Source organism: Lontra canadensis, unplaced genomic scaffold, assembly GCF_010015895.1.
Source record: "Lontra canadensis isolate GAN:19392208 unplaced genomic scaffold, GSC_riverotter_1.0 scaffold125, whole genome shotgun sequence".
In the NCBI taxonomy this organism is placed as follows: domain Eukaryota; kingdom Metazoa; phylum Chordata; class Mammalia; order Carnivora; family Mustelidae; genus Lontra; species Lontra canadensis.
Window position 1 is genome coordinate 4,870,272 of NW_022631119.1, and position 27,555 is coordinate 4,897,826.

Here is a 27,555-nt window from a genome sequence, read left to right on the forward strand (position 1 = left end):
CTCTCTCTGCCTGCCTCTTTGCCTGCTTGTGATCTCTCTCTGTCAAATAAATAAATAACATCTTAAAAAATAAATAAATAAAAGTAAACTTCAGTTGACAGTTGGGAATTTCCAGAAGAATTGCAAAGACAGTACAGACTTCTCAAAAACTCCATACCCAGTCTCCCTTATTATTAAAATCTTACCTAAACCTGGTACATTTCTCACAGCTAATGAACCAATATTGATAGAGTATTATTAACTAAAGTCCATATTCATTCTACTGCATTTAAAAAACTTTTAAGTTGGGGCATCTGGGTGCATTAGTTGGTTGAGCATCTGCCTTCAGCTCAGGTCCTGATCCCAGGGTCCCAAGATCCAGATGAGTCAGGCTCCTGCTCTGTGGGAATTCTGCTTCTCCCTCTCCCTCTGCCCCTTCCCCCTGCTCTCTCTCAAATAAAAAGATATATATTTTTATTTTTTAAAGGATTTATTTCTTTGACAGACAGAGATCACAAGTAGGCAGAGAGGCAGAGGCTTTAACCCACTGAGCCACCCAGGTGCCCCATTAAAAACTTTTAAATATAACTCCATTTAATACAATTACCTGGACCCTTTTGAAGTGTATAATTTCATGAGTCTTGACCCATGTATATTCCCACGAAACCACAACCACAACCACAGTCAAGACATGGAACATTTCCACCACCCAAGTTTCCCTACTGTCCCTTTGCAGTGCACCTTCCTCTCTGTCCCCCAGCTTCAGGCAACAACTAATCTGCCCTCTGTCACCATAGATTACATTTACCTTTCCCAGAATGCTAGGAACGGAACCACAGGAGACTGGCTTCTTTCCTGCAGTCTAATACATTTGCAATCCATCCATGAGGCCCAGCTTATCAAGAATTCCTTCCTTTTTATGCCAAGTAGTGTTCCCTGGAATGCATATACTGCTATCTATTTATCTCTTCACTAGTTGATGGACATTTTGGTTGTTTCCAGCTTCTGGTGATTGTGAAAAAAAGTGCTGTGGCAAAAAAACCCCACAAAAAACAAAAAACAAAACAAACAAAAAACCACACCCACCCACCCACACCCACACAAAACCCCAAAACTAAAAAAAAACAAGCTTTATGGACACTCCTGTACAGGTCATGGTGGGAATATATGTTTTCATTTCTCTGGAGTAAATACCTAGGAGTGGGATCGCTGGGTGCTGGGTCCTGTGTCTTCTGCATTCTTTCTACGGCTGCATAGCTGCATTCTGTGACAGACTTGAGCTCTGTCATCACCTTATCTTATTTATTCATGTGTTTATTGGCTATCTCCCAAGCATTTGTTCTCTCAAAAAGAAGAGAAATGGTTAGAAGCCTAGACCTTGAAGCCAGGCTGCCTGTGTGACTCTGGAGAAGTTACTTAACCTCTCTGTTTCTCTCTTTGCACACTTGCAGAAGGGGACTAACAGTAGTACGTGGGGTGATTGTGGGGATTAAATGAGGTTGTAGAGGGGTGGCTCAGTCAGTTGAGGCCTCCTGACTCTTGATGTAGACTCGGGTCATGGTCTCAGGGTTGTGGGACCTAGCAGCTTCTGGCTCCGTGACAGTGGGGAGTCTCCTTGAGATTTTCTTTTTCCCTCTTCGTCTGCCCCCGCCCATGCTCGAGCTCTCTCTCTCTCTCTAAAATAAAATACATAAATATTTTAAACTTTTGATTCCCTTAAAACTTAGCTACTCATAGCCTTGTGTGGCCATAAGTCTAACCAGTAACATAAATAGTAGATAATGCATATTTCATATGTTATATGTATTACAGACTGTATTCTTACAATAAAGTAACCTGGAGAAAAGATGTTATTAAAGAAAGATCATGGAGAAGAGAAAATACACTTATAGTACTGTACTGAATTTACTGAAAAATATCTGTTTACTAGAGGACTGATGGCGTTCAAACCCGTATTGTTCACCTATAGGCTTACACCGTTGTCTTTTTTTTTCCCCTTTAAGAACAAGTCCGAGGGGTGGGCGCCTGGGTGGCTCCGTTGCTTAAGCGACTGCCTTCAGCTCAGGTCCTGATCCCGGAAATCCTGTATCGAGTCCCGCATCGGGCTCCCATCCCCGTGGGGAGTCACCTCCCCTCTCATGCTCTCTCTCTCTCTCCCAAGTAGATAAATAAGATCTTTAAAAAAATAATTACTAAAGAACAATTCCTAGGGTGCCTGGGTGTCTCCTGGCCCTCCTCCCATCACCACGACCCGAATAAAGTGCTGTCATCTCATCTACTAGAGTTGCTTTTTAAACCAACAAGAATCTGCGAGGCATACGGATTTCAAAAGAGCACAAAAACAAGAACGTTTAATGCTGGCGAAGATACTTTAAAGTGCATGTTCCCCCGAAAGGTGGGGAGTGTGAACTGGATCCGCGTAGCACAATTGGGCAATGTGCATCCCAGGCCGCTGGGAGGCAGCAGAGGGCAGTTAGCGAGAGCCTTGCCTGGGAGTCAAAACTGGGGATGAGCCCCGGCTCTGCCCTATTAGCTTGGGCGCCTTGAGCAAATAAAGTTACTTCTCTAAGCTTTGGTTTCCTCTGCGAAGCGGAATAATCATAGCCCTTGTTGTTAAAATTACACAGCTTAGCTCCCTGCATGGGAACTGTTACTATTATTAAATCTTAAAGTTGTACACATATACCCATTTCCTTTGACCCAGCAGTTCCATTTGTGGTAATCTATTTAAAGAAAATAATTAGAGGTGTGCACAAATATTTAACTGCTTGAATTTGTGGGGCGGGGGGAGGTATTATTTATAATAGCAAAATATTTATCACAGCTTAGATGGTCAATAAGAAAGGGTAGTTAAACAAACTAGAGTTCATTGATAGAATGGCATCTATGCAGCCGTGAAAACTAATGTTCTTGAAGACAATGACGTGCAGGGATACTGGTGAGATTTCTGACCTTGTTTTTAGAAACATGCAAAATTCTTTATAAATGTGTGCCCATCTGTTAAAAAACAAAAGAGGTAGGTAAATGTACAGGAGAAAAATGACTCATCACTCATTCATTCATTGCTTCCCCAGACATTAATTAAATGGCTACTATGTCTTAGACACTGTGCTGGGGAGCGGCATGGGGTGGGGGGGATGCACTTAGCACTTAACAGTATCTTTGAACGGGTGGAATTAGGACTCATCCCAACCATCCATCCAACAAATGTTAGTTGGCCATCTACATGCCAGTAGTGCAAGGGCACTGGGCACGCACGGTGAACAAGACAGACAAAAACCCATGCTCTCATGGAGCTGACATTTCTGTAGAGGAAACAACCAAAAAACAAATTACAATGAGCTAATCATCTCGTTTGTTAGAAGGTGATCAGAGCAGGAAAATATGAAAAAAACGATAAGGGGTGGGGGGAGTTAGTAGCTTCCAAGAGGGATGTTTGCCGCTTTAGTTAGAGGGGGAAGGAATAAACTCACTGTTAAGGTGCTATTTGAGTAAAACCCCGAGGGAGGGGAGGGAGCCCTCAGGATACCTGGAGGAAGAGTCTGTCCCAGACAGAAAGAACAGCCAGAGACCTTAAGAAGAGGGAGCGCTCCGGATATTTTTTCTGGAAGAGCAAGGTAGCTGGGACCCAGTGAGTGAAATCAAAGGAGAGGATGTCCGGGTTTCATTTATGGATTTTGTTGTTGTTTCCTTTTTTTTTTTTTTTTTTAACGGATTAATTACTTTTTAAAAACTTACAGAAAAGATTAAGATCAAATAGTGTCTTGGTTCCAGGTCAAGTTCCTGGACTCAGACTGTCGTTCAAAACTCATTTTCGACTTCCTGTAATCCTGAGGCAGCTAGTTCATGCCTTTGAGCCTCAGTTCCTTTATCTGTAAAGTGGGTATTGATAATACGATAGAATTTTAGTGAGTATTTAGTGAGACAATGCAAAGAAAGCATTTGGCCAGGTGTGCGGCACGTATCCCACAAACTCGTTTTGGGGTAAGGTGGGACTCCTACACGAGGACAGTCATTTCCCCTTTAAGAACCCGATTGGGCGGGGAGCCAGCCCCCCACCCCCCGCACCCTTTCCAAATTTTCCAATCCCCGCTTGGCATTTTCTGCCCGAAGGTCTCCGATTGGGCAATCTGCGCCAATCAGAGGCTGGAGCGGGCTCTGCCAATGGCCCAGCTCCGCCCCTGAGCGGGCCCTGCCCCCTGCCCGGTCAGCCCCGTTGCTATGGGGACTGGTGGGCGGCGAGGGGGGAAAGCCCCGGATGTTCGTTGGGGATTTAACATGGCGGCGGCAGTGGCCGCGGTGGCGGCGGCGCAAGAGAGCTGAGGGTGGTGTGAGGGTTTGGAATTCCCGGTCAAGCAGCTAGGCCGCGAGCGACTGCAGCGCCGAGCCGGTAGGATCACCGGTCTGGCCAGGGGATTGGGGAGGGTTGGGAGACGGCGGTGGGAGAGCGTTCACGCAAGTAGGGGGCGGGGCCGGTGGGGTCAAAGTTCACTCGAAGAGGGAAGGGTCGCCTCGGAGAGGTCAGGGGTCAGTGCTGCTGGGGAAGGTGGTGTAGGGGAGATCCGGAGGTAATACTAGCGAAGGGGGGCGTGGCGAAGGGGACCACAAAGTTCGAAATTTGAAGTGGGGCCCGTTCGAGGGGGTCGGGGCGAGTGTCAGAAAATGGGGGTCAAAATTAATCATTTGAAGGGAGGGTGCGCTTCCTAGAGTCGGAGATCGCAGTCGTGGGGGCGGTGGTTTGGAGGTTTACCGGCGGCAGCCAGCGGAGCAGATGCATGAGATTTGGGGCTGGGGGGTGTACCTTTTGAAGGGATCAGATGTGGGGCGTGGCCAAAGGGGCAAAGGTCCCAATCTGACGGATATTATACCTGAGGGGTCAATAGTTAAAACCCTAGCGGGAGGCTTTGCTGCTGAAGACGGGAGGGATGCCCAAGAGAGATCAGGGTGCTTCTTGGCCGGGCAAAGGGGAGCCCCCTCCCACAAATAGTGAAAATAATGGCAAACACTCATAAATCACTATGTGTCAGGTCATTTCAATGCTTTACATATATTTAATCTTCATTGCAACCTTATGGTGTTGGCCCAGGATCATCTAATGAGTAAGTTGTGGGGTTGGGATTTAGACTCAAGTTCTGGTCCCAGAGACGTACTATGTTCTACTGCCCCTCAAATAATCACAATTCTGGCTAATATTTAACGAGGGCTAACGTTGCACTCAGCGCTCTGTTTCATTATACCACAAGTTTGTGAAGTGGGTACTGGGTAGACCCACTTCACAGACAGGAAAACTGAGGCTCAGGTCCAACTGCAGAGTAACATGGGCAGTTTCCAAGCTGGGTCTGACAGATTCCCGAGCTTCTAACCCCCAGTTGTTACACTGTAGACTGGAAGATCTGTTCCTGGAAGCAGGGGCCTGGGCAAGGCCGAGCCACTCCCTGGACTGGAATGGATTGTCTTTGGGCTCCATGGAAGGGTGTGATCTGGGAAGAGACGTTCTCATGGACCCATGGGAGTAGGGTGTTTGTGGGTGGCCCAGAGTCCAAGTGAGTCTGATGGGCTTCTGACTGGGAAGCGTGTCCCTGAGTGGGATCCAGTACAAAGCCCAGTGTTCTCTGTACTTAAGACCCCAGTCTCTCCTGGTGGTCCCAGATCGTTCCCACCTCATTTCCTACAGCTCTCCTTGTCTCTTCTCAAGTTCCAGCCCCACCGGCCTGTTTGCTGTTCTTCAACTCTGCAGGCATATGCCACCCTCTAGGTCTTTGACCTTCCTATTGCCTCTGCCTGGAATCCTCTCCCTGGCCCCAGCCCCATACTCACCATCACCCACGTGCAGCACTTCTAGCATCACCTGCCTCTCACTGTCCCTCACACACTCTTTATCTCCCTGTCTGGTTTTCTCCCCAGGCCCTTGTGCTTACCTTGTTTGTCATGTGTTGTCCGCCTCCCCCCTCCCCAAGAATGTGGGCCCCATATGGCAGGAATTTCTCCATGTTATTTCTTCCCCAAATTCCCCCTGGAGCACTGTGGGGCCAGTGGAGGGTGTTTGGTGGTTGAATGTTGGACACTGGGCTGGGCACTGAGACTCCGGCAGCAGACAAGACACAGAGCTGCCTGACTTCCAGGGGCTCTTGGCGTCCCTTGGTGGGAGCAGACTGGAACCAGACCCCTAGCCAGTGATCCGCAGCTACTTATGGACCCCTAGGGTGCCCGGCCTGGGGGTGGGGAGGGCCTGGGAGCCGGAGCTGAGGGGTAGCTGCCCGTATTGGTGGGGCAGCGCTAGGGACTGGTTTAGACCCAGCTCCGTCACTCCGGGGCCGTGTGACCATGGGCCAGTTTCTTTACTTCCTGGGCCTCCATTTCTTCCTCTGTGAAATGGATATGACAGTGACCACCTCATGGGATGGCCGGGAGGGCACAAAGCAGAAAGCGCGTGACCCCAGACCTGGCCCCCGCTCTGTGCTATGTTGGCATTAGTCCTGCCCCCTGGGGAAGACCTCAGAGATGGAGGAGGGCCCCTCTCCACCTGCCTCCTGGCTCTCCCAGGCAGCTGCGCCACCCCCTGCCGCCTCTGGCAGGGTCACCGGGTGGGCACACTGCCAGGCAGTTCTCTGAGGCCAGCCCAGCCTCCTCCTCATGGTGCCAGCTTGCTTAGCATCCCGGGCTTGGCGCAGATAAGCACAGCTACGGCTTTGCCGTCGGAGACCCGAACTCAGGTCCCTGCCCTGTCCCCAGCCGTGGGACCTCAGGCAAGTGCTTTCTTACTTGCTGCTTTTGTTCCTTAGGATACATTTTAGATCGGGGGAAAAGTAAAGCCTTCAGTGAACAGAACCACCCCCCCTACGCCTCCAGCATCTGGCCTGGGATGGGACTCAGGGTCTGGATGGCGTTCAAGGCCCCGCTCCCTGCCTGCTTGCCCCGGTGCTGGATTTGGATTTGGTGTGTCTGTCTCTCTGCAGGTCTTCCTACCATTACGATCTCTGAATTCATTCACAAATGATAGAGCCGCAGCTCTCAGTCCCGGCTCCCCGCTGCTGTCAAAACTTTCAAAACTGCTCCAGCCCAGGCCCGCTAGGGAGCTTCTGACTTGGTTGGGGGTGGGGCGGGCCTCAGTACATGGTTCGTGGTTCTGGGGAGCCAGCCAGGCGGGACCACCGCTGTTCGACAGTTTGACGGCTGATGGAAGCGGTGTCTTGGGAGATGACTTGCCCTTTTCCGCTCAGCATTCGAGTTTGCATTTCTCTCTGCGAGGACTTGTGTGTTGCTCTAGAATTCAGTGTCTCTGCTATGAGTATGTCTTCTTGTGCTTTTGCCACATAGGACTTACCTGGTCACCTGTTGGTGGACATTGGGGTGGTTTCCCATTGGGACACTGTGATAAGGCCACATTGAACATTCTAGAGCGTGTCTCGTTGTATACTGTGGCCAGAGTCTGTCTTGGGCATGTGGCTCACTGTGGACATGCCGTGCCTTCCAGATTGTTCTCCTAGGCAGTGGTACCAGTCTGCTGTCCCACAAGGCTCCAGGGCTCCCCTCACTCCATGTCCTGATTTGGGGCAAATCCGTAGGCCTTGCTGAAGTGGTCTACTCAGCCACGAGTTGGTGGGCTTGTGGCCCCTCCAGACTGGCTGGGAACGACTGGGAAGATGGTTCACGTGTTGGGCTTGGCGGGGACCTGACACCCACAGAGCCCCCACACCCAGGCTTTTGCCCTCAAGGACATGCAGGACAGTGACCACAGCTTTGACCCAGCTTTCCTTGGGAGGCATCTCTCAGTGCTGACAGTGGATAAGGAAACTGTACTGACTTGAACCATGTACCGAGGCCCACCCCACCCCTGACCAAGTCAGAAGCTCCTTGGTGGGCCTGGGCTTGAACCTCCTCAGGAAGGGGGCAGGAAGGAGGTGGAATGTGGAAAAGGAGCGGCAGAGTCTTGTTATACTCTTTTCGTGTGTGACCACTGGTCCCATGGGTGACCCACACAGCCCCAGCCCTGCCTGCATGGATTTTAATATACAAAGGCGATGGACCCGTCCTGAGACAATGACAGCCCAGCAGTGAGCCAGGCCTAAGAAAAGGAGGTGGAAAGAATAGAGCAGGTAGTGGGTATGGGAAATGCAAAGGTCCTGAGGTCCAATTGAGCTTGGGATGGTCAAGTACTATCAAGGAGGCCCGTGTGGCAGAGTAGGCAGCGAGGTCGGGAAGGTGGGGAAGATGTGGCAGATAGGCCAAAGGCTGACAGGCTGAGGTAAGGAGCGTGGATTGCGTTCCGTGTATAATGGGGAGTCACTGGAAGGCTTTCAGCAACATCTAGTTTCCCTTTCATGAGGATCACCCATGTTGCCATGTGGAGAGCGGATCATGGGGGCAGCAGCAAGGAGACCCACATGGAGGCTGCCCCAGCGGTCCAAGCAGGAGATGAAGGTGGATAGGATGAGGGGGGCAGTGATGGAAAACGGATCTGTGTGCTGCCAGGATTGTGAGGTCTTAACCGATAGATTTTTTTTTTTTTTAAGATTTTATTATTTTTATTTGAGAGAGAGCCTGCACGCGTGTACATGGGGGTGAGGGGCAGAAGGACAGAGAGCATCTCAAGCAGGCTCCATGCCCAGTGCAGAGCCCAGCAATGGGGCTCGACCTCACAACCCTGAGATCATGACCTCCGCCACAGTCAGGAGTGGGACGCTTAACCAGCTGAGCCACCCAGGTGCCCCAGCTTTACCTGTATTAACCCATTTGATCTCCACAACAACCTACAAGGTGGGTACTGTTGTTATCCCCATTTCAGAGATGAGAAAACTGAGACCCACAGAGGTATGTGACGCGTCTAAGGTTACACAGCAGGCGAGCAGGAGAGGTAGGACTTAAACTCCAGGCTTTCGGACTCTAGAGTCACCACCTGTGGTGGCTGCCCCCCAGTGATTTGGAAATAGTTTGGATAAGACAAGGCCACTTCCTGTCCAGTTGGTTCTGACCCAGGCTCCTCTTTTAGACAGAAGCTCCTTGGAGGTCTGGTCAACCTGGGGTGTTTCTGGGCGCTGGGTCCCCCCCCCCCCCCCCCCCCCAAAAAAAACCCCTTCACTTTCTTCCCCACAGCCTCACCCCTCCTTGTCCGGCTGGCTCACAGTAAACCAGACTTCCTGGCCAGACGCCGGTCGGGGTGTCCCCACCAGCTGTTTGTCCCATCACCCAAGCCAGGAGGCCACAGATGCTGCCAGCAGGAAACAGCCTCCTTCCAAGTCACAGCGGGGGAAATGGGACCCTTCCCACCCCCGCCACCCTTTCCGGGGCTGGGGCTTGTTTTCTGCCAGATGCCTGGCCCAGAGGAAGGTGTTGGGGGGGGCGGGCAAGAAGGGTCAGAGGGGAGCTTTCCCAGGTCCCAGGGGGAGCCGGCAATGGCAGATGTGACGGAAGCCACCACTTACAGCAGCCTGTCTCCTGGGGCCCTCTAGTCCTGCCCTGCCTTTCCCTGGGTGCTGCCGCCATCCTCAGGGGCAGTGGTGACTTCTCTGCAGGGGCCACGCAGCCCACTCTTGTCCCCAACCCACTAGCTGAGGTCCATGGGGGAAGAACCAGAACCTCCGTGGGCTTACATTCCTTACCTGTTAAATGGGCCGTCCGGAGGATCTTAGATCGTGCGGGGAAGAGCTCCCCCGAGTCACCTGGCACACAGTAAGCTTGTGGTAACAATTTAATAATTCAACAATTTTAACAATTTCCGTTTTCTCATGCCATATCCCCTCTGGGCTGCAACCTCCCCTTCGCCAGTACCCAGCCTCTGGTGATACTGTACTCACCCGCGGCTCACGGCCTGCCAGGCACGGGCTGTGTGCCCCGTGAGCATCAGCTCGGCGGCTCTGCCCAGAGACCCTGAGGAGGAGGTGTTATTAACCTCATTTCTCTTTCCCAGCATTTTCATTTCAGGAAGGCACATTTTTGCTCTGTGCGCGTGCATTACCTTGTCCCCTAAATAATAATTGTGCACAGCACAGAAGGGTAGTATCCAGAGACAAGGACATCTCTTCCCCAAGACAGCCGTTGTTCCCGGCCCCTCATTTCTGTTTGTCCCCGCGCTCTGCCCCCTTTTGTTTCTACCCAGATGGAGCCCGACTTCCCATGTTTGCACCTTGGCCTTTGCTGGCCACGTCAGGTTCTCCCAGTGGGGAAGTGGAGCATCTTTGTGGTGTGGAAAGCCCCCTGGGCTTCCTTTACCCGGAGCTGGCCATCTGTGGGATTTGTACTTGCCCCAAGAAGGGGAAACCAGGGAACGGGCTGGAAGCCCCTCAGCCAACAAGGGGCAGATCCAGGCCTGGGATCCAGGCCTGGGACCCAGGCCCGCCGGGCTCCAGCCTGGGGTTCCTAACCTGTGTGACACCATGGAGGCCTTGCGCTGGGTTCTGAGGCCAGCTGTGTGGCTCCAGACCAGTCAGGTCACTGCTCTGTGCTCTGGTGTCCTCATCCACAGGATGGAGATGCTAATGGTGCCTTCTCAGGGTGGTTTTGAGGCTATATGGCATCATCTTCAGGCAAAATGCATAGTAAGTGCTGACACTGCCTTATTCTGTGTCGTAGCATTTAACAGGCCACCTCCTGTGAGCTAACTGATCGGATCCTCCCAGCACCCCAGAATGTATGTGTTACTATGATTCCTCTTTCGTTGGGGTGGGGGGAGATTGCCACCCTGGGAGACTTGCCTGGGGTCACTCCCTCTGCCACTCCCAAACTAGGAATTAGAAGGCTCTCCCTCCCCATGTCCCCCATTGTCTTCCTTCCGGGCTTTGGTGGAGAGCACCTGACTGGTGGGGGCGTCAAGGCTGGGTCCCAGGACAGAGAGCTCCCTCTAAGGCCCTCCCAGCCCCCAACCCCAGGTGGCCTGCCTGGCCCTGGAAACTCCCGATAGAGGGCCATTGTACTTCCAGCGGGCTTCCCCAGGCTGGTTTCAGCCACTCCCACAGGATGGGAAGGGCCCTCCTCCCCCTCCCCTCCTGCCCCCCTCACTCCTCACTCCCCTCTCTGTCCTGCCCTCGTGAGGAAGAGGGAGAAAGTAGGACATGGGGGAAGGACAGGCGGTTCAGCATATCTCCCCCAGGGAGGACCCCCAGGCACTTCTGCCTCCTCTCTCCCTAGGTTCCCCTCCTCTGTGCCCCACCAGGGCCTCCACAGCCTAGTCCTCCTGTGAATCTTCCACGGGCAGCCTCCCCCCCGGATGATCTGACTCTGAGATACCCTATTGTGTATATATGGTTGTGTACACTGATGATTCTTCTACTTTGAAACCTTTAATAACTGCAAAGTGTAACGTGCCTCCAGAAATGGGCCTGAGTGCACTTGTCGGTTTAACATCAGGGTGCGATGAACAAACACTCGCCACGCTTAGGGGAAGAGCGAACACTGCACCCTGGGAGTCGCATCCCCCCTCCCCACCACCCTCTTGATCTCGGCCCCAGTAGTGATCACGACCCTGACCTTGGGGGTCACCGTGTCCCTGACTTTCTGGAGAGTCCCTGCCAGGCGTGCATCCCTGGATTACAGAATGCCACCTTGCCTGCTTTTGAACTTCACAGAAATGGCTGCCTTCTTTGATCCCTAGTCTGCGGGGTCCAACCACGTGGCCGAGGGTGTCCGTAGTCTGTCCCCCCTCGTTGCTGTGTACTCTTCTAGTGTGAAAACAACCCAGAGCTGATCTCTCTGTCTCCTGCTGTGCGGGTGTCAGTGTCCTTGAACGTCAGGGCGTTCGGGGCGTGCGTGCATACATTTCTCCAGGGAATTCTCCAGGGAAGCCGGGGCGGGGCGCGCAGGTGGCCTTCTGTGAACTCTATCAGGCAGGACACCGAGACCCTGCTCCCAGATCCACACGCAGACAGGTAAAATGAGCCGGACTCCCAAGCCCCCATCTCCCCCACTGCCGGTGACCCTTTCTCATTAACAGGCACCATCCATCCTCTCGATGGGGCCTGCAGTCCCATGGCATCCTGACTCCTCTTATCCTCTTCTTTCTCAGCCACCATGTCAGGAAAGCCACCTGCTCTACCTGCAGAGCTCCTCTGGTGGCAGCCACTGCTTAAGCCAGCCTCCTGTCTGTCCAGCCTGGACTGCCTCCCCACTCACCCCCTCCCCCCCCCCCCCCCCCCCCCCCCCCACCCCCGCCTGCAGTCTGTCCTCACATGAAGCCAGAGGGAGCTGGGGTCAGATCGCATCGCTGCCCTGCTGGGACCCTCCTGTCGCTTCATCTCCCTCAGGGATGGGTCATTAGATCCTGGCCCAGCTTTTCTGCCAGCTTCCCCTCCTCTCCTGCCATGCTGTTCTTGGAACATTCCAGGCTGGGGCCTGCCTCAGGGCCTTTGGTTCATGCTACTTGGTCTGGGACTGGTCACTCTCCCTTTTCTACCTTCCCGGGCTTGACTTTCGTTGTGGCTCTTACCATTGCTACTTACATCATGTTATGATTTGTGGATCAGTTGGCTTCTTGTCATCCCTGCCCCTCATAACTTGGCTTCATGGGATGGTGGGTAGGGGGGACCCTTACTGTGTCCCTTGCTATAACCTCAGCTTGATCTGTGTGCTCCAGGATAGCCCAGTAAACACTGGCAGACTGAACGTGATGGGAAGGGGGTATGAATGAGCCCGTGATAAGCCCTGAGTGTTGCTGCCGCGGTGCATGGTGGGGGACCTGCCCCGAGTGAGGAGGAATGCCACTGGAAGGGTGAGCAGGAGTTGGCTGAGGGAGGGGAGGGGAGAGCGCAGGGGCCTCTGCAGAACTGAAGGGTAGCTAGCATCGCCCTTGACTCTGTGGTTCTGCGGTCTGGATTTGAACGCAGACAGCCGCTTGGGGCCTCTCCACGTCTTGCTTGTCCTTCTCTAGAATCGAGGCCACTCCAGTGTTCTAGGGCATCTCTAAAGCTCTGCTCCTAACATACTTACACCAGGGCCTGCGGTATAAACATGAACGTGATTGTTTTCGTTTTTCTCCTACGCACACTCCAGAGTGCCTGGTCCTTCGTGGCCTCCGGGGACACAGCGGTTGTTGGGTAAACAGATCCAGTTGCTACCCATTTGGTGTCTGTCTCCTGGACTCTCGGCCTTCTGGGGCATCCCTGCTCCGAGGAAGGGGAAGACCTGAAATGACCTTGGGCCTGGGGAGTGATTATTCCTTAGGCTGATTAGTAGGGAAAACTAGTGGAAGGTTTGTACCTTGCCAGGCCCAGTGCCCCGCATAGCGCTCCCCTGCGTCTGCCCAGTCCCACCTGGGATCCCAGAAGGGGGCTTTGAGCATTCAGCCCATTTCACAGACGGGGAACGGTAGCACCCGTGGTGAGTGGTGAGTGCTAGCCAGGCCTGGTGAGAGCAGATCTGGCCCGATCTCCTCAGGATGCCATTTGCACTTCACTAGTGGCCGGTTGGTCACTGTCATGTGGAGCAGCTTTTCCCCTGTCTTCCCGGAACATCTGGAGCTCCTCCCAAAGATGATAGCCCTGAGAGCGCGTTCAAGTCACTTGCCTATTTCCCATCGGGCTGTCTGCATTTTTACTTGTTACTTCGAGTTAAATCCTAGGTTCTGCGTGAGAGCCTTTGTTTCAAAGTTGCTGTCATTCTCCCTGTCTGCTGCTCGTCTTTTCAGTTCCTTTATGGTGGCTTTTGATGAATAGAAGCATTTAATTTTAATGTGGTCAAATATATCACTCATATCCTGTAGAGGTTTATAATTCTGCCTCTTACCTTTCTTTGTTCTAGAATAGTGTGTGTGTGTGTGTGTGTGTGGTGTGTGTGTGTGTGTGTGTGTGTGTGGTGTGAGGTAGGCATCCAATTTCATATTTGTCACCTGGATCCCCAGTCATTCAAGGACCACGTAATGAAAACAGACTGACTTTTCTCCGTGGCCACCCTTATCATAGATCCCATGTCTGTGTAAATGGTTCTGGTGCCGGATGCCCCGTCCATTTCTCTTTCTCTTCGGGCATGTTCCGCGTACTACCACCCCGCTCTCACTTCTGTCCTTGATAAGAAGCTTTGATCTTGGGGAGGGCAAGCACTCCTGCTTGTTCTTCTTCCCGAGTGTCCCGGCCATTCTTGGCTGTTTCAGTTCTACTTCAACATTAGACATGTATCTCGTCATGCGCCCAGATGCAACATTGAGTCTCCCGGTCGATGGACATGGTCCATCTCTCCATTTATTTGTCTTCTCTGATGTCTCAGGAGAGTGCCACACTTTTCCAGCATCTTCCTTGCCCACTTGTTGGTGGCTTAGTGGCTTTATTCTGAGGTAGTTTGTGACGTGGCCAGGGGCGGGAGTCTGTGCCTTCTCTTCTCACAAGGTGCCTTGCTCCCTGGGTTGCCTTTGCCGGGTGAGGCTCAGATGAGGGGCAGGAGCCCCCTACCCTCCCCCGCCCCAACTCTGCTTCCTCCTTGGCACAACTCCTGGTCCCTGGCAGAGGGTGGGCAGGGTGCCCAGAGAGGAGGTTGTAATTTTCCTGAATGATTTCAAGGGCTAATTAAAGGTTTTCCTTGACTAATCAGCTTACGGTTTAATTATTGGGGAACAGGCTCAGGGCTGCGGGAAGCAACTCTGGTGGGGTCTCCCCACAGCGTGGCAGGGAGGAGCCAGGGCCAGGGCCCTACACCGCGGGGGTGGCAGGACCTGGGGAATCCCCTGGCACTTTCCAGTGGGCCAGCTGGTGTTCTCCATCCCCGTGAAAGAAGAAGGGTAGAGGGCAGCATGTGTGGCCGGAGTCAGCGCATGCAGGGTGGGGGCCCCTTCTCTGCTTGAAATCCTCCTGTGTTCCCCACTGCCTGGGGAGAGGACCCAAACCTGGTTCCTCCCCTGCTGGACCCGGCCCTGCCCTGGTCTGTTTGCACTTTAGCCTCGCTGACCTTTAAGTGCTCTCCTCTCGTGTTTCCATCTTGACCTAAGGGTCACCTCCTCTGGGAAGCCTTCTTGGGTCACCCCTGCCCACCGGAGCAGGTGGTAAGCTCTGCGGGCTCCTTGTGGGCTGTCAGGGTCACTCACTCCACCACTGATAAGCACTCAGTGAAGGGGACCCCTGGGCAGGGCGCTGTGGTCCAGCATTTGAGGTGGAGGGGACCCAAGAGGAGAAGGACTGGCACTTGGAGGGAAAGGCTGGGAGTGGGGATTCAGGACTGGGAGACCTCAGCCAGCTGATGCCTTCCCAGGGCAGGCTTCCGCCTGGACCAGACACAGGATGGGCTCCTGGGAGTTTGCGAAGGGGGAGGGGACCCAGAGATGGCTGTGCCAGGCCCAGGCTTCATTCCTTGGATTCCTCAGCAGGCCCCAGACTCCTGGTGGCCCGAGGTGGGGGAGGGTGGGCAGGCAGAGGGGCCCCTGCACCTCCCCGTGGTGGGGACCGTCATACAGAACCCCAAGCCTAGACCATTTGAAGCCTAGTCTCTGGCTGTAGGCCCTGAGCATCGATCAGGGGTTTTGGGTTTTTTTAGTTTTTTTTTTTAGGCTTCCTGTGTGACTAGCTGGGATGAGAGCCCCTGGCCTCTAAAACCAGCATATACATTCACTTTCACAACGTTTGGGGTACTTTTTGAGGCTTCTGACATAGTGTGACTGAGCCACATCACCACCACAAGCACATGGTGGCGTTGCAGAAAAGGCAGCTGGGGCCCAGAAGCTTCCAGGAGCCGCGCAGCCTCTGCCGCTGTCCTGTCTGCCGCCCCTGGGTCCTCCAGGTTCCCAGTGGGCCGCCTTCTCTGTCTCCCTCCTCTCCTCCTCTCTCTTTCCATGTCTCTGCCTTTTGTCTCTCTCCCTTTTTCCCCTGCCCTCAACTTCTGCTTCTCTCCTGCTCCCTCCGTCCCCGCCCCCCTTCCCCTGTTAGCCAGGATCCCACTGTAGCCACAGAAGGGGATGGTTCCCACAGACCCCAGGACAGGGGGTGGGGGGTGGGGAGGGGTGGGAAGGATGCCGGTGTCACCTGGAGTGGGGGCGGGGGCACACCTCCCACTGACATTTGGGGGCACAGGGGCCAGCTTTGCGACCTTGAGGGAGGACTGTCCATGCAGGCAGACCCTGACGTGACAGATCCTGTGACCCAAGATCCTTCCGTGGGCCCAAAAGTCTGCTGGTGTCATCTGTGACCAGTCACCATCTCAGGCTCCCGTGGGGTGGCTGAGCATTTAATCTTGGCGGAGGCGCACGCTGAGATGTGAATATTGCATTGCTGGAGCCGATACTGTGGGAACGAGGGGGAGTGAGGCCGGGGCTCCTGGTCGTCCCCGCGTCCCTGCTCGCAGGGCTCACTGGCCTCCCCTCCCACACCCGCTCGGGGACAAAGGCTGCCCATCGGGGCCTCTCCAGCTCTGACAGAGCGCCTTCTCTGACCTCGGGCCAGGCCTGGGGCCCCACATTTCTCAGCATTGGTTCCCACGGGTTCCTGCTGCCTCCCGGGGTCACTGGGAGGAATGAGTGAGTCAGTGGCGTGTGTGACGCTCAGCACAGTGCTGCTGCCATCATTATGTCATTATGGTCACCTTGACCATGATCACTGTTCGTTATTAGAGCAGGACCCATGTTCGGATTCAATAACCAAGGTTCACCCTGTGAGTGATCCATAACTCTTCGCTGCTAGAATTAGGTCACATTTCCTTTCGCAAAATGTTGAAAACGTTTGTATAAATGGAAGTGTTCATTCATGCTTGGGAGAATGGTCTCATGCCTTCCCCACGTCTGTGTCCCCATCCCCATCCCTGTCCCCAGTGTCCCGCAGTCAGCACCGATGACCAGGCTTTTTCGTCTATAACCCAAGCCCCACCTCCCTGATTATTTCAGAACAATTCCCATACATCACGTACTTGAGCCATAAATTTTTCAGATTTTTCTTCTGTAAGAGATTAAAGTCTAAATAAAGAAACCCCACAATACTGTTGTCACGGGAAAAAAAGAACTTGTGATTCCTTAAGATTGTCAGTTTCCCCAGTTATCTTATCATCCTTTTTCAGCCTGCTTTTTTGTTTTGGAATCTAGACAAGGTCTGTGCCGGGCGTTTCTAGTTGACAGGTCCCATAAGTCTTCTGTAGGATTTCTTGTGTCTGTTTTTCTGTGTGCTTGCTTTTCGCCTTGTGTATCCACCTAAGACCCTTATACTTTGTCCCCTTGACTTTTCCATGGTCAGGATCCAGGCAGTGAATCCTTGTGGTGTCATTCAACTTGTTCCTCTGTCCCCCGTGTTTCCTACACAGGGACTCAGGTCTGGAAGCTCGATCATATTCAGGTGCTGTTTCTTTTACGGGTGGTGCTGTGTGTATGAACCTCAGGTCAACATTAGTATCTGGGTCACTTTTGAAATAAATGTAGGCAGTACCTGGCTGGCTCTGTTGGTGAAGCATGCTACTCTTGCTCTTGGGGTTGTGAGTTCGAGCCCCACGTGGGGTGTTGAGATTACTGAAAAAAATAAATATAAAGTAAGATCAAATAAAGTAAATTCCATTAAATTTAAAAAATTCAGTAGGTGGGGAAAAATGCTTCCCTTGCTTGTGGTCAGACTGGTACCAGACTGAGCAGCAGGGGCTTGAGGACCGAGGGTCGGGAACTGCGGGGGCACCCGGGAGGCACGGGTGGAGTGTCAGCCTCCAGCTTCCAAGAACCGTCTGTCATAGGAGTACATGGCTTTGGGCTCCTACTTTGCTGGGATCATGGGCCCTCAGCCTCGAGCGCCCCCGCCCCTCAGCCACCCCATCCTTGACTCCAGCAGCTTCAGCTGGCCTGGTGGTTATCCTGCAGGACAGAGCTGCTCCTCTGCCAGGGCTGTGTCTTTGGCCACCGGAGCTGCCCTGGGGAGCTTTCCCCTGCCCCACCCACTTCCCCTCCGGACAGTGATGGGGGCAGCACCTCCCTCGGAGGGCTGTGGTCAGGACTCCAGCAGACGGAGACCGGACAGAAAAGGGCGTGATGAGTGGCGCGCGCTGTTCCCACATTTAGCACAGGCCTCTTTTGACCTCAGCTCCACCACTTTCCCCTCCTAGCCTCCCTCCTGGCCACGCTGGCTGCTTGCATATTCTGGCACGTGTCAGGCCTGCTTCAGTCCTTGGGGCTTTGCGGCGGCCCTTCCCTCTGCCCTGATCATGCTTCCCTGGCTCACCACACGGCTTCCTCACAGCCCTCGGGGCCCTTCCAGTGCTCTCTGTCCTCTCCCTCTGGTTGCACACCCTTCTGTTGACTTGTGTATTGTCTCATCTCCCCCATGGGAATGTCAGCTCTGAGGAGCCACTGTCTCCTTTACTGATCTGTCCCTGGTGCCTAAAACTCTGCCTGGCACACAGCGAGCGCAGAGTACAATCCTGGAGCGCATGGACAACTGAGACAGGAACATGGTTAAGTGAGCGGACTTGGGTCCAGGTCCGACCTACCACGGACTGCTGGCTCCACTACACACTGTGTGACCTGGGGCCGGCACCTGCCCTCGCTGAACCTTGGTCTCCTCCCCTGCCACATGGGGGTGTTCACAGCCCCCTGCTCACTGCCTTGTTTGGTGCCAGCACTGTGCCCGCACGGAACGCTTTGTAGCTGGTCTCGCCACCGACCTGTGTCTCCAGCGTCTGGCCCAGCCGAGCCAGCCAGGGGCCGCCCCTACCGTGGGGACACTTTAAATCTTAAATAACTCCTTCCACTCTGTGTGGTGGGCTGCTGGGGCCCCAGAGCAGGTCAGGGCAGGGAGACACCATGGACGGGTATGTTCCTGTGGCCAGATGGGCTCCTTGAGGAGTGTGGTTCCCACAGGACACAAGAGTGCCCAGGATGTGGAGAGGCATGGGGCTGTGGCCACGTTGGAGGGCTCCAGGACCGCCTGCTTCCAGGCCTCCGTCTTCCTGGTAGGAGACAGGCCGAGAGCTGTGAGCGTCCAAAGAGGACTGCTGTTCTGATGGTGGTAGCAGTTCGCGGCTCTCGGCTGTGCGTGTGTGCGTGTGTGTGCGTGTGTGCGTGCGCACTGAGAGATAGGGCTCAAAAGAGAGAGACTGAAGGTACACGCATGTAGAGACAAAGCTCCCAGCTGTCAGAACTGCTGCCCCCGGTGTTTGCTACAAGTGTCAAGTAGAACACACGTGGAGAATGTATGTAACTCCTCATTGAATTTCATGAATGAGTATCACGATCAAGCATATACCCATCTAACGACCACCCAGATCAAGAAGACAGGCATCACCAGCACCTCAAAAGCCCCCTACTTCATGTGCTCTTTCCAGCCTTGGCAAATAAATTCAGCACCCCCTTTTTTCCTTTTAATTGTCCCCTCTATTTTGGTGACTCATGAGAGATGTCCAGTGCCCCCAGGGGGACAGAGAGTCACCTGACAGACACCGCCCTAGAGGCTTTGACCAGCTGCGGATCCCTCCGTATGCACTCTGCCCAGCTGCGGGATAAAACACTCCTGCCCCGGTTAGAGCCCTCGGTGCCCATCTGCAGGTGTGCGCGCCTCCCCCCGCCCCCGCACTTCCCTAAACCAGCTCCCACGTTTCTTGGCTTTTAATGGTACCAGACCACGAGCACTTGGCTGTGACTCGCTCTGTTTTTCTCTCAAGGTTTCTCCAGGTGGATAACGGAGCTTGAAGTCCTGTGCCCATAGGAATGTTCCCAGTGTGGAACAGAACGATATCCACCCAGCAGCCAGATGAAAGCAGCCCAGCCCGGGTGGGGCGTCAGGAGGGCACTCTGGGAGGTTGAAACTGCTGCCTCACGGGACAGTGGGCATTTTCTGTCTGATATAGGGCACTGCTGGCTTTCCCGGTCGCTAAAAGGGATTTAGTCACAGGCCCTTGACACATAAGGGGTCCTCCCCTGAGCACCTGTAAGGGATAAAGGGGGCTCTATTATCATCCTGGGTCTGCCTGTCCCTCCACGTGGGAATGGATGGGGGCTGGGGGCCAGACGATCTCTGGCCTGCCCCCTGGACCCCTCTGCTTCCCCTCTTAGCCAGGCTCGTCAAGCCTTTCATGGAGAGGCCGTCCAGGATGGAGAATACTTGGAAAGGCTCTGTATGCGGAGGCCCGGGTCTGCTTCCCGGCTCTGCCACCTACTAGCTGGGTGACCTTTGGCATGTGGTGGCTTCCCGCTGTGGGGCTCAGTTTCCCCATGATAAATGGGATTGTATAAAGGTTATTTCATTCACGTAGAGCACTTAAAAGAGAGTGGCACTTAGAAACCTCATCATGAGTGCTAGCTGTGGGTATTACTGTCCTTACTGCCATTCACTCGTTCATTCCTCTGCCTCCAGCCCTGTCCCAGTGAAGGGCTGGTGACCTGCCATGCTCTTCCCTCATGGAACTTGCAGTCCAGTGATGAAGACAGACAGACACAGCACCAGTGGTGACAGCCCAGAGCAACTTCAAGGGGAGCACAGACCACTGTCACGGCTGTGGTGGAGGAAGCCCAGAGGACTGGGCCTCGGAAATCAGGGAAGCCTTCCTGGAAGAGGAGACAGCTGAGCCAAGGGCAGAAAGAGGAGCAAGAGTTAGTGTGTGGAATAGTGTTCCAGGGAGAGTGAATAGAGTGTTCAAAGGCTAAAAGGTGGGAAAGGGTCTGGCGTATTTCATAAATTACTACTGTTTTAAGTGAAACTTCTTATTTCGAGATAACTGTAGATTTGCTGGCAGTTTTAAGAAATAACACAGAGAACGCCCCTCTTTCCCCCATGGTAACATCTTGCAAAACTCTAGTTAGTATGAGACCACGACTAGGATAACGACATTGATATAGTCAAGAGACCGAACATTCCATCACAAGGATCCTTCCCAATGCCTTTTTATAGCCATGTCCCCTTCCTTGGCATGTCCCCTACTCCTGGCAACCACTCCCCATTTTCATAATCCTGCATTTCAAGAATATGATGTGTTATGGAACAGTTTTCACAACCATAATGTGAAGAGCTATAACAATAAGGAGAATTTAAGATAAAAAAATAAAGCATAAAAAGTTTAACATTTTAAAAAAATGGTATTAAATGGAGGCTTTTTTTTTTTTTTTTTTTTTTACTCAGCTTCATTCTCTGGAGATTTCATCCAGATCATTGCCCAATTCAATAGTTCAGTCCTTTTTCTTGCTGAGTAGTATTCTGTGGTATGGACGTACCACAGTCTAACCATTCACCAGTTGAAGGACATCTGGGCTAGCTCCCTGTGGGGGGCGATGCAGATAAAGCCACTATAAACAGTTGCGTACAGGTTGTTTGTGCAAATATAGCTTTTTGTTTCTCTGAGACGAATAACCAGAAATGCAGTTGCTGATGTAGAGAAATTGCCAGACCGTTTAGCTCTACCATTTTTCATCCCCCGCAGCAGCATGCAGATGAGCCAGTTTCCCTGCACCATCACCAGCATTTGGTGTTGCCACTGTTTTTGATTTTAAGCTGTTCGACTGGGAATGTAATGATAACTTATCGTGGCTTTAACTTCCGTGTTTCTCATGACCCGTGGTGCCTCCCCTCCTTTCATGGGCCCATCTGCCATCTGGGCATCATCTTCGATGAAATGCCTCCTCGTGTCATCTGCCTGTTTTCTACCTGGATTTTTAGGGGTTTTTACTATGGAATTTTAAGAGTTCCTTCTCTCTTCCAGATACTTGTCCTTTGTCAGATAAGTTTGCAAATACTGTTTCCCCAATCCATAGTGCTTTTTCCCCCCTTCTTCTCGTGGACTTCTGCAGAGCAAAAAAAATTTAATTTCGATGAGGCCTGCATTACTAATTTTTCCTTTTATGGATCTTTTGGTATCAAGTTGAACAACTCTGTGCCTAGCCTTAGACCTGGACGGTTGGTTTGGTTTGTTGCTTTCAGAAGATTTTTTAGTTCTGTATTTGATTCTGTGCCTCCATCATAAGTTCATGTTGGTACAAAATGTGCGGTTTAAGATCAGGGTCTGTTTGGGGGCATGTGGATATCCATGCTTCCAGCACTCTGGAAAACGCTCCTTCCTCTATCCAGTTGCTGATACCTTTTTTTTCTTTTTCTTTCTTTTTTTTTTTTGGACAAAAGTAAGTTACCACAATCAGATACCACTTCATACCTACCAGGATGGCTGTTCCCCAAAAAGGGAAAATCACAGATATTGCTGGCAGCCTCCTACACCGTGGGCGGACACCTAAGCTGGTGAAGCCGCCGTGGAAAACAGGCTGGTAGTTGTTCAAACGGTTCAATACAGAACTACGCGATCACCTAGCAGTCCTCCTCCCGGGTGTACCTCCAGACGCATTGAAAGCAGAGACCTGGACAGCCCCTCATACCGGCGTTCGTGTTGCGTTATTCACTAGCTAAGAGGTGGAAGGGACCCAGCGTCTGTCAACAGATGGGATGTGACAGACACGGCGGAGCATTATTCAACCCCAGAAATGAATGGGCTTTTGAAAAAAATGCTACAATATGGGGTGGACCTTGACAACGTTACGCCTGGTGAAATAAGCCAGACAGAGGAGAGATGTTCATAAGCCCTCACTTACGTGAGATAGCTAGAATAGGGAAGTGCACAGAGTCGGGAGAACAGAGGTTGGGATGGTGGGGGGAGGGGGTTGCTGGGAGCAGGAGGGAATGGGGAGCCATTGTTCAGTGACCGCAGGGTTTTTGTCTGGGATGCTGAAAAAGTCCCGGGTGTAGACGGTGATGTGCACGAACCCGCGGCTGTTTTTAATGCCGCTGAATTAGGCGCTTTACCGTTGGTTAAGATGATAAATATTCTGTATGTTTTAAGAAAGAAGAAAAATCAGTGTTTTTAAAACCAGCACGTATATCTGTGGGGGTCTGTGGGCTCTCTCTTCTGCTCGTTGACCCACGTGTTTATCCACACTGTGTCATTACTGTGGCTGGGGGAGGGGGGGCAGGTGACACCTCCACCTTCTTCTGTTCCTGAACCGAGCTGCTCTAGGGCCCGGGGGCCTGTCATTTTTGGAGTTCCTCGCAGGCTTCCTCGTGTGGCAGGTGGTGCCGTAGGTTTACCCGGTTTCAGGGTCACCCTCGGCACCTGCCTCGTCCTCAGCTCCCATATCTGATTGATCAACAAGTGTTGCTTTTCTTGGCAGACAAAGAGCTCTGGTCTGTCCCCCACCCCCCTCTCTGTCCTGCCGTCCCAGCCACCTTCATCATTTGCAGGGAGCGGTGCTGCCTCTTGTCACTTGTCCCTGCACCCACTCAAGCCACCTTGATCTGGTCCTCTGCGGACAGGACAGCCAGAGTTGTATTTCCAAGTGCAGGCGTGTCCTTGGCCCCTTGGCTGGCTCCTGCCCCTCTCTGGCCTGGATCCCCCACACCCTCATCCCTCCAGCGAGCCCTTCTCTGCTGGGATCTCACACTTCATTGGTGGGATCCTTGACTAGAGGCCCCACCAGGCAGGGACGGAGCTGCATCCCCCGCCCTGGGGGCATTTGGTGGCCTAGCATTGGAGTTTCTGTGGACAGTATGGGTGGGGTGTGGTAGGAGAAGGTTGCATGCCGAGGGCACCCAGGACCCAGGGAAGGGAAGGTGAAGAAATGAGCCCAGAGAGGCAGGGAGAACTTGGGGAATGGGGGGGGTCCCTGGAGAGGAGATGGCTTTAGCTGTGCAGGCCCTGGTAGGGTTTCAGCAGGAGAGAGACATCAGTTGGATTTTACAAAAATCTCCCTGGCCCCTGGAGGAAACTCGGCTTTGTGGAGACACTTGGCAGGCACGGATGGCCTGGGCAGGGTTGGGGGGCTGGGGGCAGGCAGCCCTCACTTGGGCAGCTTGGCAGTCATGATCCTGGCCGCAGCAAGGCCACTTCTGGGCCTGTGGCCCATGGCCGCGCTGGCCCACCCGCGAGGTGACATCTGTGCACAGGTGTCATGGCCGTGCCATTTGTGAGAGCACAAGGCCGGAAACCACCTAGCTGGCCCTGTGGGGACCAGCTCCAGGCACAGTCGCCCTTCTACGCTGCTGCTCAAGCAGCACCACAAGCGCTTTCAGAGACGGAGTAGTCTTGGAAAATCACTAAGATGTAGATACTTTTTTCTTTGTCTTTAACATTGTAATTTTAAACTGTTCGCATGCACCTTGAGTATAAAGCATGAATGTGCAGCATGACTGGTTACTCTAGAGAGAAAACCCACGCAGCCGCCTCCCCCCAGGTGAAGAAGCAGGGGGTGCCAGCCCCCCCAAAATTACCCCCCGCAGGCCCTCCCCTGACTCTGGAGGCCCCCACTGCCTTGCGCTTCCCCTTGGTCTTGCCAGCTCTGTACGCAGCCCCAAACGGTATGTTTCATTCCCCAAACGGTATGTTTCATTTTGTCCAGCCTTGAGCTTTTTCTAAACAAAGTTACAAGACGTATCCTTTCACGTTTTCCTGCTTCCGTTTTGGTTTCATTCACCTGTAGCTGTGGGTCATCTATTCTCACTGTCGTGCACCATTCGGGGGAGCCAGGAGATCCCCGATCATCATCAGTCCACCTCGGACCAGCACTTGGCTTGTTTTCCAGTCTCTGGCTGATTCAGCCCGAGCTGCAGAAACGTCCCCATGCATGTCCCCGAGGCAAGCAGGCTGGATCTTTCGGCTCCATACCCAGGGGGGCGCTTTTCTAGGTTTGAGGGAGTGTGCCTGGGAGAGCATTCCCGAGGTCCCCAGTGTGTGTCTTCCCCTCCACTGGAAGCTGCTAGGCTCCTCCCGGGGCAGGGGTGCGGGGGAGCCAAGGACTGTTTTGGAGAAAAGCGAGGTCAGAATAGTATGCATGGTGTGCTGCCATTTATGTACTTAGAAGAGGTGTGTAAGTGTGTGTGTGCACACGCATCCATGCGCACGCACGTGTAGGCTCTCTTGGAAAGGAAAGAGGAGAGAGATGGAGCCCAGATATGGCAGCTTGTTAATAGTTGAGAAGCCAAGTGACCAGCTTTACATGGGTTTATTGGTTTAGTCTTGGTTTGGGGGTATGTTTACGAAGTTTCATAACTGTCTCTTCCGGTGCGAGATGATCCTAGGGCAAGCTCTCCTCGCTCCCGAAGCTTGGCCCCCAGGAGTACCCCTCACTTGTTTCCACTGCGACTTCTGGGGAAAGGGTACTTCCTCCTCCCCCTCTCCCCCATCCTTCCCCTTGGGACTTGGTTTCCCTTGGCTCAAAACTGCCCAATCCTGACTGCCTCCTCAGCCAGAGCCCAAACCTGCCTGTCCGGTTTGGGAAGGTCTGGGGGCCCACCCACTTGGCTCCTGTGCTGGTGGTTGCCTGACCAGCGCTCCCCCCGCCACCCCAGAGAGGAGGGAGTGGCCTGGGATCTAGGACTTCTGGGGTCTCCTAGACCTGCCCTGCTGTAGCCCCAGGCCCAGCCTAGGCCTGGCTGGGAGCCCCTGGTTGGATGGGCAGGTGGAAGGCAGGAGGAGGATTTCCGGGACCTTGGAGCCGGGGATCCCAGGTCCCAGTGATAAAGTCCTCAGGGAGTTGGCTGCAGTGGGAGTGGTCTCCGTGGAGGTGCCAGAGCCAGGGAGGGGGAAGGACACAGGCGTCTTTATCCACCTGCCTGCCTGGGCCACTTGCTGCTTCTCACGGTCTCACCATCGACTGGGCACCTGTCCTGGGCCGCCTGTGAGAACTTGAGAACCTGGTCCCTACTGCTCACAGGAGTTCTGTCTAGTTTGCTCACTGCTGAACTGTCAGGGCCTCCCAGCGGGCTCGCCTGGCAAGTGCTAGGAGCTCAGGAAATATGTGACCGAACAGGGGAGCCAGACATCAGGAGGGCTCAGCCCTGGGATGGAGTCTAGAGGAGGTACCAGACCCAGCCTGGTGTCAGGGAGGGCTTTCTGGAGGAGAGGGTGCCTGAGGCAGGCCCTGAAGGGTGACTGGTGATGAACCAGGCAGCCCCATCCCCCTGCCCCCCAAGTCCCCTGTCAAGGGCAAGACAGACAGATAAGTACAACCCAGGGAGCCCTGACCTGGGCCCGGGAAGACTTTGCCGAGGAAGTAAGATCTGGAGGGGGAAGGAGGTGTGAGGCAAAGGGGCGGCAGGGTGTGCACACCCCTTCTAGATGACTCCTGTCTGAGCATCTTCTTCCTCTGTCTGGAATGGGGGTTCTGGGCAGGCTAGCCTCATGCTCAGAGCAGCTGCCTGGGAAGCCTGGTGCCAGACCCCCCCTGCAGGGTGCCTTGGGCAAGTCTCTGGACCTCTCTGGACCTCAGTTTCCCCCATTGTAAAATGAGCCTGTTAAAAAACCTGTCCCTTAAGGGCCCTGCTGGGGGCAAATGTCTTGGGTCAGTGCTAAGAGCAGGGCCTGGCCCAGGGAAAGTTCTCTGAGGAGTTGGGCCCCTCACTTTCAGGTTAGTTGCATCCTGACGTGGCTGGCAAGACAGAGCCAGCCCTCCCCACCTTTCTTCCTCCCCATTTCCACCATTCACCAGTCCTACTTTCACATCTGGAGATGGCTACGTCTGGGGTCCACTGTGACCTGCCCCGCGTCTAATAAGAGAGTGAGATGAAGTGGGGAGAGGCCCCCTTCATGCACCCTCTTGGGGTTCTGGCTGGAATTACCGGGTGGGGGGCCAATCCGGCAAGCTCTGGCTCTCTAACCACCCAGCCTCATCAGAGAGCACCTCCCTCTGTCCAGCCCCCCCATCCCCAACTGTCACTTCAAACCTGGCCGCCCTGCCAGCCACTCTCAGCCACTCAGCCCTGTGTGGTGTGGCCCCTGCTGTCCTGGCTCCTGGTGCCAAGTCTGGCCCTGGGGGTGCATGGGTGCTTGTGGGAGACAGACCCTGTTAGAGCAAGGGCTGAGGTTTGTGTCCCCTGCTTCTGTGTCCCTGCCCAGCCCTTCCCTCTGCCAGGGCAGTGGTGGCCCAGTGGCCCAGGCTTTCCGGGCTCAGCCCCTCCTTCCCTCTGTTCCGCCCTCCGCCCTCGCCCTCCATGGACTGGAGCCACAGGCAGCCCAACTCCTGCCAGGGCAGGGCCAAGGCACCACCCACAGCCAGGGAGGCCAGAGTGCGGAGCCAGCCAGCTCCCCTAGGTGGGTGGCTCACGTCCAGGGCCAGGGGAGCCCCTTGCTCCCCATTCCTGCCCTGCCAGCTGGAAGCCTGTCTGTCCACTGCCCTCTCCCACTGACGGTGGCCCCAGGACCAGGGAGGAGGATGGCGGAGGTGAGCTAACCCTGTCCTCCACAGGGCAGAGGGGGGAGGAGGGAAGGAGAGGGGAGGACTGCCCGTGGGAGGGTGTCAGCCTATGCTCAGGGACCACCCCTTTCTTGGTCAGAGCCAGGGGCGAGGTCGCTCTGTTTCCGTGTATTCCCAGGCAGGTGTTTCGTCTGCTGGCACTTACCACGTGCCTCCGCCCAGGTCCCTGAGTGCCTCCGGGGGAGCTCAGTCCTGGGGTCTGGTTCTAAGGGGGGTGACTCGGAGGGGCTATGCCTCACTGGGTCACCCTGGATAACCCAGGAGTTGGTGGTGGGCGTGCTGGGGTCTGTTGTGGGGTCTCCTTTCCTCCTATGTGTGGATCTAGGGTGTGTGAGTCTTGTGGTCTAACACTGTGGCTGGGGGAGTGTACCCGGGTGTGTGTGTGGGGTCCTTTCCAGGCATGTCCGGCGGTTAGGGAGCCTCTGGGGTTGGCTGTATGCACGCATGGGCCCGCGTTCTGAGCTGGTGGCTGGTGTGTATCA

At 54.0% G+C, this 27,555-nt stretch overlaps 1 protein-coding gene across 3 annotated transcripts in view; it reads left to right on the forward strand.

Annotated features, from left to right (window-relative positions):
• The first annotated feature begins 4,207 nt into the window (after positions 1 to 4,207).
• Positions 4,208 to 27,555, forward strand: part of PAK4 (p21 (RAC1) activated kinase 4) — a 41,616-nt gene continuing 18,268 nt past the window's right edge. The window contains exon 1 of one of the 3 annotated variants that reach the window (XM_032841784.1): positions 4,208 to 4,369. The gene's annotated coding sequence lies outside the window, so the exon portion shown is untranslated. Of the gene's footprint in view, positions 4,370 to 26,802; positions 27,041 to 27,555 lie in introns of those variants that run through there. The other 2 variants (XM_032841786.1, XM_032841785.1) reach the window with 2 other exon arrangements.